Source organism: Pteropus medius, unplaced genomic scaffold (genome assembly GCF_902729225.1).
Source record: "Pteropus medius unplaced genomic scaffold, Ma_sr-lr_union100, whole genome shotgun sequence".
Lineage (NCBI taxonomy): Eukaryota > Metazoa > Chordata > Mammalia > Chiroptera > Pteropodidae > Pteropus > Pteropus medius.
In genome coordinates this window covers 53,406,891-53,423,337 of record NW_024349800.1, presented here as the reverse complement: position 1 = coordinate 53,423,337, position 16,447 = coordinate 53,406,891, and the positions used below count along the sequence as shown (strand labels likewise).

Sequence of the window (16,447 nt, the reverse complement as noted above, 5' to 3'; positions counted from 1 at the left end):
TGTTTTCAAGTACGTTGAATAATCAAGCTTAGAAATCCACTCACATGGAGCAAGATATCCTTAGAAGTTATTTATTCTTCGTTACTTCTAATATTTTGGCACATCTGTTTATTCACTCTTCCCATGTCCTATTCCCTTCTCTTTTAACCATACTTCCTTTTACTCCTCTCCCTCTCTTTTTTCCCCACAATTTTAATTTCAAACCATTACTTTTTCACTGTCCTGTTGAAAAGCTTACTCTTTGCCTCAAGCCCGTCCTATGAACTTTTTCCATTTCACTCTTCTATTCATTTTAGCAGCTGGTTTACAGTCTTTCTCAAGTTCTGCCTTTATGTGGAGGACATCCAATGTCCATTTAAACATTGTATCTCACATTTGGCTGCTTATATTCTTGAAATTCTCAATTCCAATGAACTTCATCTGTATCCTAAATCAGCTATCTACTCCTATGGTTGAAAATTAGACCTTTTCAATTGCAATAGAATTGAAATTCTTTTTAAGCATTTTGTGGAAGTATAATATATATACAGAAATGTATACGGATCATACATGTATGCTCTGGTGAGTTTTTTGAACTAAATACAACTGTATCCCCAGGACAAGGTCAAGAACATTCCCAGCACTCCGGATACTGTAGTCACTGCATCCCTGAGAATAACTGCAATCCCTGTGTAATAGGTCTTAACAATTTCATAATTTTTACAAATCATATAATATGTATTCTTTTGTTACTGGCTACTTTTTTTGAACATTATGTTTGTAGGGTATATCACTAGTTTTACATGTAGTTTGCTTTTGTTGCTCTATATACAAAAACATGTTTATCCATTCTACTGTTGCAGGTCGGCTACGGGTAGTTTTCAGTTGTCTATGTCAGTCCATGTTGATCTGAACACTTAGATATGTGTCTTCCTCTGAGCATACACCCAGTGGCTATATATCTGGGAGTGAGATTGCTGGTTCATAGACTATGTGCATATCCAGCCTGAGTAGAAACTGGTACCAATTCATGTTCCAGTCGATAGTGCGTGAGAATCTCTAGTTGCTTTATATCCTTACTATTTCTTGGCATTTTCTTCTTCTTTTCCCCCACTTATGTAGTGATATACCATTGAATTTTTGATTTACATTTTCGGTTATCTGTTTGTTATTATTTTCTACCTAATTCCATAGTCACAAAATTTACTCTGAATAATTTCAATATTCTGAGATATAGAAGCTCTGTTTATTGCCCAAGATATAGTTGATTTTGGTGACTGTCCCAAACGTACTTAAAAAAATAAAAATTCTGTTTCCGGGTATAGTGTTGTATGTGTGTTAATTAAGTCCAGTTCATGAATTGTTTTGTTCAACGTCTACCTCTTCTTTCATCAGCCATTGAGAGAGATGTGTTAAACTCTCTTATTGCAAAGCTCACCTAGTGAGCAAAAGCAGAAGATAGACTGATTTGTTTAACTCTTGATTGATTCATTGATTCATTCAGTTGGTCTTTTATATATCAAATAAATATATATGAAAAGTTTATAGGGGATGATGTATAGGAATACAAGAGGACTGAAGTAAGTTGTAGAGTATTTTGGTGAACAAACTTAAAAATAATGCTGCCTTCATGAAGGTTAAGTTCTGATGTAATGAAGAAAGTACTTTCACACTTTTGGGCTATTTTAATTTAATCTGTGAATTGCTCTTCTTACATCTTGATTATTTTGCCACTATATTCTTCATCTTTTTCTAGAGATCACGATTTATGTAATATGAAATATTATGAATTATTATTTCTCCACTCTGTTGAGATTATGCTTAGAAAGCATTCTCTGTGCTAAGATTAAATTTTAGAAAGCTTCTTTATGCTAAAATTAAAATGCTAGGCACCTATCTTCACTCCTGGTACTTTTATGTTTAAATTTTATGTTTAAATACTTAGTCATAATTATGATAATGATCCAGATTCCTCTCCCCACCCAAATGGCTAAGTAGTTACTCTAACATAATGTGTTAACTGTATTATTTTTATTCACTGAATTGAAATGCTTTTGTTATTGCCATATACTAAATTTTGATATATACTCAGATATTATTAAGGACTCTCTTTTTTTATTTCTCTATTTTTCTTCAGGATGTCTTATATATTTTAATTGCCATAGATGTATGGCATCTTTTAAAACTAGTAAACATTAATTTTCTCTTTCAGCCAAGTTATTTAAAAAATTGGGATTGTTTAATAGTATTGCATTTTGATGCAGAATGATAGTTACAGAAAGAGACAATAAGGAGAATGGAGAGAGGCAATATTCCAAGTATCATTGGCCAAATATTTTTCAGTTGATGCTTATGGTAAAAACATTCATAAAAAAATAGCACTGTGAAAACACATGGTCTGTATTACTAGATAAGACTAGAAAAGTATGCTAAGGCTATAGATGGAAGAAAGTTTTGGCCATTTGTCAGAGAACTCACTGCTGGCTTCTATAGCAAACTACCCCAAATCTTAGTGGCCTAACACAAAAAAAGTTTGATTCTCATGAAAAGTCCACTGTGGGTCAGATGGCTCTTCGTGAGGGTGGACTTGGCAAGTCAAGCTTCTTCTATCTTCCAACTCCAACCTCTGACTACACTCAGCTATGGTGAGGGAGAGAGAACATGGAGGAATACATGAGGTAGTTTATGGATCAGATGTAGAAGAGGCATGCATCTGTGATTTACTAGAATAAACAAAATGAAAGTAAGCTTTACAATACACGTACATTTAAAAAACTTTTAGATTCAATAGATGTGAAATTACTTTGTCAAATTGTGATAAAAGTTTTTAAATTTCTACTCTCAATTTCTAAACTTAAACCACTGTGGACCAGTACGAAACAATTCACGGACAGGCAGTTCTCCACAGACACTCTTTGAGTAGTATTGGCATATACACTTTTGGCCCATCTCACATTGTCTAGAACACAATGGCATCATCTCAACCTAACTGCATGAGAACTTGGGAAATGTTGTTTTCTTTGGTGCTGAGAAAATGAAAATAGATTAGTAGACATCTACTTCATCTCTGCCATAGAACTGCAATTAATTTAAATTGAATATATTGCATGCATTGCATAATGTCTTTTGTTGGCAAACTATTGCCTAAATAATACAATATGGATATCTTACCATGACAAATTTACTCACAATTTAGAATCGACTCTTAATAATTTGCAATTATATAACTCCTTGTTATTCTTATGATTAAAGTACTTGATCCCCTATACTATAAGTACTTTTTAGATATCTGACTTTCCATTAAGCTATCAAAGGTCAGAGTCTTTCATTTTTATAACTCTAACTACTAGTGCGGTGTTCAGCATTTAGTGCACTTTCAGTAAATGTGTGTACGCTGAACCAAGTAGCATATTAAGCATGATATTATTTAATCTTTTATTGAATGGTTGAAGGAAGACTTGAAAAGGAAGTTGGTAATAGAAGGAAGAATATTACTTAGGAAATAATTTTTAGTAATTTCAAAGATGTTAAAGATCTTAATTAAAAGAGTATGAAGATAAAAGTACAGAGTGAGACACCATAGAGTTCCTATAGTTTGAGTAAATAGGATTTATTCATTGATGAGTAATATAAAATGAAGAATGTCTCTCAGATTTTTAGTTTGACGACCAATATGCATTCAATAACATTGGTATAGAAGAACACAGGAAGATGTGTGGATTTGAATGGAAAAGTGCAATTATGTACTCGGTTTGGGGCGTGCTGAGCTTGAGATACCTGCAGAATAATGTATTGTAGTGTCTGTGATCTTCATGTTGTGAAGTCTATGTGGTTCTTTGTACACCGAAAAAGAAGAGCTATTATCATAATGGCTTGTAATATTTTCCCTCCACTTCAATATGGAAAGCCTCTTCGAATTTTAAAATACATAGTTGTGAAAGAGAAATTCTAAACTCTGGTGGTAAGCTATAGATCATTAGCCCTTTGAAGGGTGGAGATAAGCAGGGAAGGGGTTAAGAGCAAGCATGATGTAACAACAAGCATACATGGCTTCAGGCTGCCTCTCTACTCTCACCCCTAGTCATCTAGGACTGGGGAGTAAAACTCTCCAGGGGAATAAAACTCTCCAGTCCCTTTGTTTGCGGTGATCCCTCTCCATAGACTGACATTCTCATGACTTCTGTGCCCATTTCCAACCACTTTTCGTATTTTCTATACTCCCACCCCATTCCCATCCTCAATTAAATGTACCCACTTCTTCCTCTCAATCCCTATACCTCTTTGTGAGCACCTTCTTCGTTGTATATAGATAATTTTACTTTGCATTCTAGCTGTCTGTGTGCCTCTCTAATCCCACTAGTAGGTTGTCAGCTTGTTTGTTTGTTCGTATTTATTGCTTTTTTAAGGAAAAATAAACATTGTTTAAGTATGTGCACCCTGCAGTATGTATCAGAATGTCCAAATAATATGCTGTGCCTCAATGATTGTATTCTGGATTAACCCTAAATTATTCAAGACTTTATCATGTAGAGGCCCAGAATGAAATGATTTTGGGCGAGACTACAGGAGTGCCAATCAGACAAAGATGACAGGTCTTGGAAGAAGATAGGAAATTACATTTTCTTAGGCTTGACTCTCCACTCGAGGGTATTACTCATGGAGTAAATAATCACTCCTTGCTTCCAATACATTTATTCATAGCACATTATCTAGTTGGTGAGTAGTGAAAAAAAGAAATGGGTCTACATGGTTTAATCTCAACTCTCCTTTTTGTTTTTGTTTTTGTTTTTTTTGGTCTCCCACTCTCAGACCTGCCTGGCTTCCGAGAAGGTGAATCCTGGTTAAATGTCCTGCCATGAGGTAAGTTCATCATGCCAGCATCTTCCTCTTCTGGGGAGGCCTAAAGTTGTATATAATATCAGGAATGAGGAAAGTATTTGGTGGGGGACTATCTGCAAGACCATTTAGACACAATCCAAAGATCACATTCTCTAGTCAACTTCACTAGAAATAGGTTGTCATTCTGATAGTCATCTCCTATATTTCATTTTTTTTATTGATTCCAATGTCAGAAGAGGTACTGCGGTAGGCAGAATTCTAAGACGACCTTCAAGATTTTCCACTCTCTCCCCTTGTATACATGCCAGGTATCATCCCTGGGATTTCAAATATGATGGATTTGATTCCCATGATTCGATTATGTTACATGGCACAGCTTCCCTTAGATAGATAAGGAGATTATCCATGTGGGCATGATTTAATCACATGCACCATTTAAAAACAGAGTTTTCTCTGGCTGGTGGCAGAAAGGGAAGCCAGAGATTCAAAGCATAAGAGGGATTCGATGTTCCATTGCTGAACTGAAGATGAAGGGGACTATGTATCAAGGCATATAGGTGGCATTCGGAGATTGAGAGCAACCCCCAGTTGACAACCAGCAAAGAAATGGGGACACGGTCCCACAACTGAAAGGAAGGGAGTTATGACAACAAAAGAATAAGCTCAGAAGGAAATTTTCTCCAAGATTGTCTGTATGAGAACACAGCCTAACTGATAACCTTCTTTTCAGCCTGTGATACTGTAAGCAGAGAACCCAGCCATGCTGTGTGAAACTTCTGACCTATAGAATGAGTGCCATTCTAAGTTGTTGATTTAAACATGTGTGGTCTTTAAGAATTCAATGATCTACACACAAAAAAATTCTGGGACAGTAGGAGCCATAGCATACTTTTTGAATCTCTTCAAACTACCCATAAAAACAAAGAACTGAGAAAGCAGAACCAAAGATGCTTCAACGACATTTACAACAAAACTAGGGGACAAGATAATTTCCTGCAGATCCCCAGACATAAGTGCTGAGAACAAAACCAGAACTACAAGATCTACCTGGTATCAATATCTTGTCTTTAGTAAAAACTAACACTTTGTCTTTTTAGTATATATATTTTAGCATCTTCCAAAACTACTAAGATGCTGATTGAATCTCCTGGTGTAAGGGTGGTGCTTGGGTATAAATGAACTTCATACTGGGGTGACACAGCAGGCCAAATTTGGGGAAATTTTATATATGTGAAATTCCCTCAAATTTATATCTGTTAAGTTCAGTCTGCACCCTCAACAGTAAATCCTCAAACCCTTTCAACCAGTTCTGCTATTGAAAAACACATACGTACCTAAACATTTAGTTTTTCTGAGTGTCTCTGGTGTAAATCAGCCCACTCTGAGCTTTCACCACTGGCTTAGATTTGAAGGGTTCGCCACGTGCTAGTCAGTTGTCCCTGTCTATTTGTTTTCCCGTTTTTAAAATTGTATTGCTGTTGTTTCATCCTTGTAAGTTTATGCCTTTCAAAAAATCCATTGCCTGGACTGTGTTGGCGTTTCAGAGGAAAGGTAAATGGTGTTGTGTAGCCTACCACGTTTAACCACATGTTTGACCCCACCACTCAGAGAGTAAAGGGACTTTCAGGATATCTGCCTCCATCCCAAGGAGACGGTGACCCTCTCTCAGAGCTCTGTTCCACACGGAATACACATGTATGAAGCATGCTTGCATCTATACCCTGTTTATTGTTTGGTTCTTAACAAAATGGCTAGCTTTCTAGAAGAATTCTGCAAATTTGTTGAAAAACATTTCCTTGAAGGGAAATGTTTGGAAGGATAGAATGTAGTTATTTTTAGAAAGTGGAATTGGTAGAGGGATATTGATGATGACAGGAAACTTTCACTCTTTCCTGCATATATATTTATTGCATGTCTTTATAATGAAAAGTTCATATATATGACTAAAATAATTAAAAAGATGATTTTTTTAAGTAAAAGATAGGAAGGAAAGTAGGATTGAGTTGTTGGGTAAGGGCAAGGTAACTCTGAAATGGAAAGAAGGAAGGAAGGGAGGGTGGGACTCATAGATAATACAGAGCTACGCTTAGGTACCTACAGCCAATTTGTCAATAGTGATCAAGATGATGATGCTGATGCTGATGACAAAAGTGATGAAGACCATTATTGCCTTCAGTTTTACTCTGGATTTCAATAGCATCTGGGCTTTGCTTCTCATTGCCTGAATACCACACCTTTTCCCTCAGTTCTAAGTAAGCTTTGCTCATGCTTCTTTGTTAAATACCAATGAAATTCATAGATCTCTGCAACCTTAAGCTGTAAGAAAATTCAGTGCAAAAGCCTAGCTTATATAACTTTGAATTCAGACCTTGACAACTAGACAGGATTTATCTCATGCATATGTATTAATTTTAAGTGCTTTTCTGTAACAGTCATTTGACATTTAATATACCATAATTGTATTATTAAATTTAAATGCATATTTGCAATTCTAAAAGCACTACTGAACTTTATGGGTGAAAAATACATTCTCCTTCACCTTGGTTCTTTCTCATCCTCCAGTTCTTCTCTAGGCTTTATTCTCTCTGCTACCCTAACCCTGACTGGAGTCCCCTCTTCTTTCCCCAACCTCAAAATCTCAACTATCTTTTTTTTTTTTCTCATTTCCTGACATTTTCTTCTCTCTATTCTCTGCAATTCATGCTTGCGTGTTCTTGCTGCACCTTCGTTCCTCCATGATGGAAATGTCCAGTGCTTCCGAGTTCTGCAGTCAGTCCCTCATGTAGTCACCTCTCTCTCGCTCGCTTGTCTGTGGAGCTGTTTCAAGATCTTACAGTGACAATCACTCCTCATCTAAAATCTTCCAGCGCAGTCTAAGGGAGCATTTTCCAAACGCTGAAGTGGCCTACTACTGCAAAAGGTGGAAATGAGCTCCCGATTACAACCCTTTCAAGCAGGGAGACAGAGGATACTGTGTCAGGAGCTGGGGAGAAAGGGCCTGAACAGCCTTTGAGCCTCTCTTTTCATCAGGACATAGTATCCCTCTTTTTTTTACTCTCCTTGCTCTAACACCTAATTAATAAGTGCTGCTGGAACTTCCAGCTCACCACTGAAAACTCTGGGACTTTGACCTTTTATAATGTCAGGTGTCAGCTGGTCGTAGACATCACTTAGTTCAACAATATCATTTTTACTGGAAATAAAATCAAGGCCCAGAGAAGTCAAGTCTTGGCTCGATTTCCACTTACCAGTGGTAGAGCTGATGGAAGGCCCCTGGTCTGTGATTGAATCCGGAGTGCTGTCCACTCGTTTCTTCAGCCTCAGCCACAGAAAATGCCTCATAGTGAGATCCTTGAATATGTGACCTTCCGTTTCTGGCTCTGTCGTCTTTATGTGCTTGCATCCGCTCTTTGCCCTGCCAGCTACAACTTCTCCAAATTTCTCTCACACAGTTTTCTTATTTATCCTTCAGTATGAAAATCGTGCATTATCATCTCAGAAAAAAAAAAATCTTTCTTGATCTCCCTTTGCTTCTTCTGTCCCCCTATTTGGCATAGGTGTCACTTTCCTATGTTCTATTTGAATTTCCCCTATTTGGCATAGGTGTCACTTTCCTATGTTCTATTTGAATTTACTTCTACTTGAACTTAATTATATGGTATTGAACTGCCTGTTTATTAACCATGAACTCTATCAGAATATAAGCTTCTAGAGGTCAGGATTCATACATTATTGAACTTTTCATTTCCAGAACCTGCCATAGAAGGATTTGAAAATATTTGTTAAATTGAGAAATTAAGTATGATAATCTCACTACTTCTCATAAGCCTCTTTTAACACTAGTAAAAGCGTAAATAGTATCTATCCTCATTTACCTTGATTTTTTTTATCATCTACCAGCTCTTCTTCAGGGTTTCTTCTCTCTACTATTCTTACCCAGACTAGAATCCCCTTTTCCTTCCCCACTCTCATCTTCTGAATTTCCTTTACTTTCCATTTCTCTGCAATTCTCTCTCTAAAATGCATGTGGACCAACTCTCAGCTATTGCTTTCCTTTTTGGAAGGAAAGAAAATTTCCATTCTATGTGGAAATGTCTAGTGCTTCTGTTCACTGCAAAATATTTTTGCCCAACAGCTTCTCACACTGTCATATCTCTCACTCACCACATAGGGCAACTTCCTTCTTGAGAGGAAGGTCATCCTATACTTTGCTGATCCTCAAGCTGTGGAAGAGTTCATCTCAAACAGAGCACAGAGTCTCTGATTTTGTTGATGTCTGTCTCCTTCTACAATAGCTATTCTGGGATGATTCTCAAAGGGTCTAACAGTTTCAACCAGTCATTATCTTATTTCTTGCTTTGCTAAAATTCTCGACCTATAGACCTAATGAAGGTATAGTAAATAGGCACTGCTGAGTTCTTCCTTTCTGGAAATGCCCAGTGTATATTTTAATTGCAAAATAGTTTTTCCCAATCAGTCCATCACACAAACACATCTCACCCTAAGGATCAGTTTTAGTATTTTGTAGTGAGCACCTTACTACTGCTTCTTTGAAGTTTTTGGACAGTACACTTCCCTTCCATCTGTGTGATGTTCTGTAGTCATGGAAAGGATTTGATCATTCGCCACAGACAATTTGACCAATTTGCTGTTGTAGCCATTCCATCTGAAAGCGTGGATACCGTCAGGGAAGGGTCTGGAGAGGTAGCTGGATTCCTGTCTGTGGCACACTACACTGAGTCTCAAGGGAGGAAGATGACTGTGGGATGACAGCTGACTTGAGAGGAAGGAGTGAAGAGCTTCGGTGTGAAACCGGACCGGTAATGTTTCAGCTAGCGCATTGGAAAATAGTCCAGAAAATCTAATGAGCGCACTCAAATTTCCTAAGTTGAATTTTCACAGAACATATCTTATGACATGTAGAATACATTCTTCTAGGACAAATAAAAGAAACTTGATAACATATACCAGTTCCCCAGTGGGTCATCTAGATGAAAAATCTACAAAATGTATAGATCTTCCATGAAATTTAGAGAAGTTCATGGATAACAGAGTCATAACCAGTGATTAGACAAAAAAAAAAAAAAAAAGAAAAAAAAAGGCCAGCATTACCTGACACTTAGCTTCAGGGATCAAGACCAGTTACTATAAGCTCACCTTGGGCACCCAATCTGAGATAGTATGGTCTCCACAGGCAAACTTTGAGTCGAAGCTGGGGTGGCATTTATACTCCTCTTAAAATAGCAAAAGACTTTGCCATTCAACTTGTAGTAGGTTTTCTTTTTGCCTTTACACTTGCCACATGAAAGCTGCCTTTATATGAGTGTCACCAGACTGTCTTTTTATAAATCACTGCTGCCTTGCCAGATAGATATGTGCATCAGTAAGACAGTCTTTTTTGCATAAATCTCATAAATCAACATCACTGAACAATTCCCAGCATAGGTAGTCTTTTAAATTTAAAATTGAGAACATAAAAAAAGGAGACTGTGATATGGAAAGAAAAAAAAAAAAATCTCTTAAGAAATTCTGTGTGTTTGTTAGAGTGAGAGAAAGAGAGAGAGATTGAGCCAGAGAGAAAGTTTCCCTTTTCAGATGCTCTGAGTTATGAGCCAAAAGGCACAGAGATGCTTGGACGAGAAATACAAAGATAGAGTTTCCCTTTGTGACTTAGTAAAGGTTTGCATTTTTTTACCCCTGAAAGGGAGGCTGTCTTTGATGTCGCTTCAAGTAACACTAGGTTCACTGGCCCACCCTCAAATGCACATTCTTAAGAAAAAGAACATGCTGGTGTAAAATCCAATGAAGGTGAAAAATTGATTAATTTCAATGGAAAGGAATACTAAAAATAGTAATAACAAGCTTATTGAGTGCTTACTCCCAACTGGGTACTTTCTAAAAGACTTTACCTGTAAAAACACATTTAATTCCCACAGGAAGCCTCTACAATGGACACTGCAGTCACTTCCTTTTTAGAGAAAAGGAAACTGAGACATAGAGGTGTCACTCAATAACTTGGGTAAAATCACACAGCTGTCAGGGTGGGACTTCAACATGGACAGTATGGCTCCAGGGTCCATGCTTCTCTAGCAGCAAAACTATAATTTAACTGCAGATCCTCTCAAGTTGAGAAATGAACTCCACGAACAGGGCCTTGCCTTACTCTGATGATCTGTGTGGCTGTTCTTAGGACATGGTCTCAAATTTGGCAATGCCCTTGACCGTGCTTGAAATTATTTTTTGAAATAGGTTCTATCTGATGTGAAGTTTTGAACCATGACTGTAGGGGTGCATGGTGTAGCCCAGGTTCAGTCTAATAACTTCTTGGGGAGCTACAGCTGTGTCCAGAGTATACTTTATCTTCTAACTGGTACATGATACATGGAAAAATTACTCGCCTTCTTCTCAGCTTAGTTTACTCTTCTGTAAAACAAAGAAGATAATAATACTGACCTTATAGGGTTTGTTGGTGAAATGATATATTCTTGGCCCTTAGTAGACATCCACAAATGACAGTCATTATTAAATTTTAGCCTCAGGGTCCATGGCCACACCCCTTGCTCATGGGTTCCGCGTTCCAGGATTAGGTTTGCAGAGTTTCACTGACAGCTTGTAGTGATGGGATGGAGCATCACCATACCCCGACTCAAGCCATGAGAGCCAAGAGGACTTACTACAAAGGACTATTTAAAGAAGGAAGAAATCTATTCTACTTTTTGATTCTGTAGAAGAACATTTTGAATCAAACTAGCAATGTATAGCTCTCAGGACAATGAGATTCCACACCTTCATGGGACAGAACAAATCCAAGATATGGATTGTATTTAAAAATATCCTAAGAAATCTAAAATCAGATATATCGCACAGGTCACATCTGCCCAATGAATAGCAAGGCTGTCCCCAGTGGCTGCTACCTTCTCTCCACTTTTCCCTGCGGCTCCAGCAAATTCTCTACTAGGGAGGAATGTGGGATGGGAAGGTTTATTTCAATTATATTACTGAGAACTGATCCCTTACCATTATAGCCTTTGAATCAGAATTTTCTGGGAGATGGGAAGAACAGGTATGATCTAAAATTCCTCATGGTAATTTGGACACCACTTTGTTTTAAAAGCCTTTACATTCATATAAATTTGAAGTGGAAAGATGGTTCTTAAAGCCCCCTCCCCACTCCACACACAAAATCCCCATGACTTATTTTATTTCCATGCTTATTTCTCTAACTAAAGGTATCTAAATATATTGAAGTATATTTTAGGACTCGCTTCCAGAAAAATATTTGTTCCCCTTGATTAATCATTATGCCTTTTTTCTCAACTATTAATAATTAAATGTCCAATAATATTTTTGCTTTGGCAACCTGGAAGCTAAATGCAATGCTATGTTACTGTAATAGTTCAGATCTTTGGTATATTTATATCCTTCTCCATCTTTGTTATTCTAATTATTTATGCCTATTGCTGAACAAGGCTTTTTTGGAGGACATCCCAAGTCATTATTAGAAGTAGGTTACATATAAATTATATACTAAAAAGAGAAATAGATACTTATTCTCTAAAAATGAATAAACTGGATTACATGGGGATTTCACATTCACCTCTCAGATCTCTCTGTTCCTGTTTTCCCTAGGTCTTGCAGGTAAATGCCTCTAGAGGTGCCTTCTTACTCATCTTGTGATAATAATATAGGACAGACATGAGTCCAGAAGGTCCCTATCTAGTCTTAACAAGAATTTTTCTAGGAGGTTCATTTGAAAGGGCTTGCGTATTATGTGCTATGTCATAGCTTTTTCACATGACAGGTCTGAAGATAATCATTTCTGAGAAAAGATGAAAAACCCCACCACGTGGGGCCTGTCTGGAGAACAGGCCGGATGAAAGGGGGGTAAAGGGCATTGTCAGCGTGCCATATGGAGGCTTTGGTTCAGTTGGAACACACTGGAAACGAACGATGGAAAAGCACAAAGAGCACACTGTTTCTTTGCTCTCTCACGTGCCTCCATCAGCAGTGAGCAGGGAGATGAAGGTCCCCTGTCCCCCTCCGCCACCTCCCCACAAGAACGCGCCAGGCAGGACGAGCACGGCTCTCTCCCTTCCTGCTTGCTTTCCTTTCTCTCTCCTTAGCTCCTCTCTGTTTCTGTTTTCACGTTCCCCGGGCTATTATTAGGCTTTCTTTCTGTACACCTTTGAGATTTCTATTTCATCTCAGCCAGACTCCATCCAAGTTTAGCAAAAAGTTTCTGTTTTGTTTTGTGATTTCATCGAGCGGAGTTTGTTCTATGGTTTGCATACTTCAAAAGCAGCGATGTATGTTTCGGCTTCTTTTCTTTCGGTACCTGTGACAATCTCTCCCTCCCCACCCAGGCTGCTCAGACCTGTGCCTGAGTGCCTCTCTGGCCCCAGGCTCAGGTCACTTGTGTGTGTGGCGGATATGAAGCAAGCATTCTGTGACTCACCTGGATAACACAAGTCCCTGATATCTCTCTGAGGTGAACCTGGCAGCCCATTCCTCAGTTTCTGGGACGTTCCAGGGGCTCAACATCACTGGAAAACACCAGATGGGATGGATAGAGACAATTTTGCAGAAAGTGCTGTGCGATTGGCTCCCTCAGTGCTCTTCCCAGCTGGAAGCAGAGTGGCCAGAAAGCACATGGTTCTCAGCCTAAATTCTCTGCCTCGAGAGCTACAGATGGCTTCCCCAAGCACCTGAAGTCTGTGATGCTTTCTGGGTGGAATAAGCTGCAAGCTGCAGAAATTCTTTTGTCTTTTCACAGAGCGACTCAGAACCTAGTTTCTTTCTGCCTTCAGAGTGACAGCAAGGAGATGACACACAGAATAGGAAAGAACCAGAAAGTGGGGAAATAAATGTTTAATGTTTGAAACTCCATAAGACTGGCCAGCTGCTCAAAAAGGTGTGTCGGGATATTTATAACACTGGGCACATATAAGCAAAACTTTGAAAATGATCCAGAAAGATATGGCTTTACAGTTGAGCTTGAATCGATTCCATGATTCTTACATATTCTTACTAAGTGTAGCAGTTTTTCTTGTCCTTTTCTTCCCTTTTTTCTTCCTTTCCTTTTCTTGCCATTTGACTCTTCATTGTTCAGTCTATGAACATCCGCCAGTGGTCCAACTGGCTGAGATCAAGACATATGGACAAAGAGCCACGGGCACCGAATCATTTCTGTTCCTGTTTAATGAGTCTTCCATTCGTTTTTAATTTTCTCTGAGTGTTGGATGCTGGGGCTGTGGGTCATTGGCATGTCAGGCTGGTAAAGGCTCTAGAAAGGAACTTAACCCTGGGACAACTATCAGAAAGGCAGGCGGAAGCAAAACCCGTAGGAGGCTTCCAGTGGTTACTCTGTGTTGGGCCCAAGAATATTTCGCTATCAGTCAAGACTTCTCAGTTGCTGCCTGGTATCGTAGAAATTGTGTAGAAAACTAAATAGTTTTCTAATTGACATATGATTTGCCCCTTGTTCCTTATTCCCCCATTCAAAGCCAAGTTCCAAGTCCCATGATCTTTCCACGTTCCACACTGCTTCTTAAGTCTGCTACACGCAGGCAGACACCAGGCAGAATCTATCATGCCAGGTAGGAACCATCTCAGGCAAGGACTGGCCTTGCACCTTTCATGGCTTCTCAAATGCTGGGGCTGAGGAGCAAGGAGAAGGAGCTGCACTGGTAACCTTAAGCTCAAAACTCCATAAAAGCTGGTGGGCTAGTGGTCACACTAAAGCAAGTCTGCTGGAAGATGGATTAAGTTCTTCCTTCACAATGGGCTGCTTCCTTCAAGATAAAGGTGGAGGCTGACTGCTCATTCCTGCATGGCCCATACCATGCCAGAGAATTCTGTTTATGATGCCATATGTCATTTCAGCTGTTGGCCAGGCTAAAGAAAAGTGCAGGGCAAGCCAGATAATAGACAAGAGTGGAAGGTCCTGATCTAGGAACAGCCATTGTACGATAAAATGTCTTTATATTCAAGGGCTTCAAAATTGTCAAAGTACTTTTGTATTTGATTCATTTCATTCCTGTACAAAACTTCAAGTATGACAAAGGCAACCTCTCCTAGCATCTATTAGTTTTCTGTCTAAATCTTGGAAGATGAGCTACAGAACAGTGCTTGTCTAACAACCCAATGCTTTGGCTGAAATCTCCCTATGTTGTGTGAGTTCACTTAAGGGGCTTTGGAATGTGTGTCCTGGTGGCTCTGTGTGGTTTTCGAGTCTAAGAGATCAGATACACATGTGTACCAATGACAAAAAACAAAAAAAACAAAAAAAAACAAAAAAACAAACTGTGATAAGGAATGACATTCCTGCTATGTCGTTGATGGTGGATCCAGGACCTAAAATATTGTTTAATATAATGCTTATAACAGCAATCCAATGCTCATTGATATGAGAAGCTTTATGCACAGAGACAAGTAATTTACTAAGCCGCAAAGTTAGTGAATGATGATGCCAGAAATTAAATCCAGGTCTAACTGACTACAAATTATATATTGTTTTAATAATACCCAGTTTCTTCCAAATAATGTCTGATACTTAAACAGTGCTTTATCATTTATAAAACATGTTCACACTCTCAACTGCATTGGATCCTTACCTCCACTATATATGCTGTTAACATCATCAATGAGAGAATTGGCATTCAAACAGTTAAATGATTTTCCCAGATCACAGGCTAGCAACTGGCAGAGTCAAGACTCAATTCAATTCCTTTTCCTTATTCTTTCTTTCTTTCTTTTTTTTTGCTATGTTACACTTCCTTTCTGATAAACTATATACACAGCCATCGTTTCTAGAGTAATAACTTCCTCACAGACACTATTCAAAGGGTTTTACTTGGCTTCTCCCACTTAACCCTCACAACAAAACTAAGGGAAGCAGGTACCATTATTAGCCCTTGAATTTTTTGGGCTTGAAATTTAAAGAATCTTCTCTGAGGCTACACAGCTAAGTGAGTGATTAGACTGGGGTTTCATCCCAAGTACTGATTCTGACTTCCGAATCCAAACCTCATCACAATATCGTTACATTGCCTCTCAACTTGTGCGTTCTCCACACCTCCTGCTGTATGCTGTATAATATACTTGAGGTGAACAGGCTATGGGAGGGTAGAAGAAGAAGATATTGATTCTAGTTAAAGAGATCTCAGAAGTTTTGTAAAAGAAGTGGCATTTGAGCTAGGCCTTGAGAGATTAAGAATCTAAAGAACAGATAGTCTTAGGGACTTGTTTAAAATTTCATAAGTTTTTCAAATACAGGTTCTCTTATACTCAGATTCAGACTTTTTCAAGAATGTATAATATAGACTTATCTAGTCGTTCCTTTCTTTCCCCATGTACCTTATTTCCTTTTCCTTGAGCTACAAAGAAATGTGCAGAATTCGGAAGGCCAAGAGCCTCAGACTCTCCAGATTATGAATAAAAATATATTAGCGTCGTTCCGTGGAGTCAAATACAAATGGTACAAATTGAAAGCATATATTCATGCCCAGACTAACTCAGATCCTCTTGCTTATAAATACAGCTTGCATTTGCCCTATGGGTATGTAGAATATAAAACATACCAGTACATTAAACCAAAAGCGAGAAAGGCCTTAGCAAGAGTTCCATTCAC

At 38.4% G+C, this 16,447-nt stretch overlaps 1 protein-coding gene across 1 annotated transcript in view; it reads left to right on the top strand.

Moving 5' to 3' along the window:
* The window catches only part of TDRD15 (tudor domain containing 15), a 635,306-nt gene that overhangs the window by 581,500 nt on the left and 37,359 nt on the right, over positions 1-16,447 (top strand). The window contains exon 15 of the transcript XR_005658332.1: positions 4,789-4,839. The gene's annotated coding sequence lies outside the window, so the exon portion shown is untranslated. The remainder of the gene's footprint in view (positions 1-4,788; positions 4,840-16,447) is intronic.